Genomic DNA, 1,768 nt, shown 5'->3' with positions numbered 1-1,768 from the left:
GAAAGAGTGAACTGTCAAGCTTGGCATGAATGCATACTTTTTGTATGGCCTGAAAATCCACAAGCCAATAATTTTAATAAGACAGTAGACCTGGGATGGGAGCTGCTTCCGCCACCCAGCCACAAGAAACATTCTCATAAAGGAAAGGACCCTCAACTGGGTCCTCAAAGAATTCTCACAAATACAGTGCTAACAATTTTAAGTTCATAATAAAAATCACAAAACACATGAAAAATAAGACCTTAAAGTAACAGCACAAAGAACCAATGACAGAGTCAGCATAAAAAAAATTATCAGATACTGCAAGTATCAATGACCAAATAGAAAACAGCTATGTTTAATAGGTATAAATAATTCAAAAAAGAAATTTAAAACATCATCAAGGAGCTACTATTATAAATAACCAGGCAGCTCAAAAAAGAACCCAGTAGAACTTACAAGAATGAAAACTTTAATAATCAAACTGTAAAACTCAAGGGTAATTGACACCTGGGAAAGGAGAAATACTAAACAGAAAAGAGAGCTAAAGAAGGGCTTCCCTGGTGGCACAGTGGTTAAGAATCGCCTGCCAATGCAGGGGACACAGGTTCGAGCCCTGGTCTGGGAAGATCTCACATGCTGCAGAGCAACTAAGCCCGTGCGCCACAACTACTGAGCCTGCACTCTAGAGCCCGCGAGCCACAACTCCTAAGCCCACAAGCCACAACTCCTGAAGCCCAGTTGCCTACAGCCCACGCTCTGCAACAAGAGAAGCCGCCGCAATGAGAAGCCCACACACCACAACGAAGAGTAGCCCCTGCTCGCCGCAACTAGAGAAAGCCCGCGCGCAGCAACGAAGACCCAACGCAGCCAAAAAAGAATAAATTAAATAAACTTTTTAAAAAGAGAGCTAAAGAAATTGCAGGAAATGGAGCAAAGCTAGGGAGGAGGAAGCCCAGAAAGGTAGCTACCAGACAAGGGGATCACTAACGAGCATGCAGAATCTGCCCAGGCTGCGGCCAGCTCTGACCCGGCCACTGGACGAGGCAGACACTACGGAGCCCAGTGGAGAGTGAGAGGAAACCACGGAACGAGGCACAGATTTGGCACTGACCACCTCGCGGGGGCCAGGGTTTAGGAGTCAGGAAGAGCCAACTGCCTGTCAGGACGAACACCAGTTCTCTTCAGGAAAAGGTACCAGAGCCCAGAGCCCACAGCCCATCTCCTGCAGTGTCCTATGTGTGCACAACTGAACATTTAACCAGCAGGGCCAGTGAGGGTGAGGAGAACAAGGCACTTGCTTTGGTTGCAAATTTAAGGGGTGCCTAAAAAGCTTCGTAACCGAGGTTTTTAAAATATATTGTAAAGCAACTTTTAAAAATCAGAACTATTGCAAAAATTCCATAATAAGCAATATATCAAATTTAAAATCAAGATGGGATCAGTAACAGTACTATGCCAAAACATATTAGAGCCTGAGGCAAAAGGAAAATCAATAATAGTGATTTAGTCCATTAATAAGGGATCGATTAAATTATGGTACACACATACATGCATGCCATGGAAAATGTTTATTACAGTTTTCTGTTAAAATAGCTGGTTTCGGGCTTCCCTGGTGGCTCAGCAGTTGAGAGTCCGCCTGCCAATGCAGGGGACACGGGTTCGTGCCCCGGTCCGGGAAGATCCCACATGCCGTGGAGCGGCTGGGCCCGTGAGCCATGGCCGCTGAGCCTGCGCGTCCGGAGCCGGTGCTCCGCGACGGGAGAGGCCACAACAGTGAGAGGCCCAC

General features: G+C 46.4%; 1 protein-coding gene across 1 annotated transcript in view; it reads right to left on the bottom strand.

The window, feature by feature from the left end:
- Positions 1-1,768, bottom strand: part of HSF2BP (heat shock transcription factor 2 binding protein) — a gene marked incomplete at its 3' end in the record, with an annotated part of 47,283 nt that overhangs the window by 1,125 nt on the left and 44,390 nt on the right. The window lies entirely within an intron of this gene.

This window comes from Lipotes vexillifer, unplaced genomic scaffold (assembly GCF_000442215.2).
Source record: "Lipotes vexillifer unplaced genomic scaffold, Lipotes_vexillifer_v1.1 scaffold545, whole genome shotgun sequence".
Lineage (NCBI taxonomy): Eukaryota > Metazoa > Chordata > Mammalia > Artiodactyla > Lipotidae > Lipotes > Lipotes vexillifer.
This window is presented reverse-complemented; position numbering and strand designations above follow the sequence as displayed.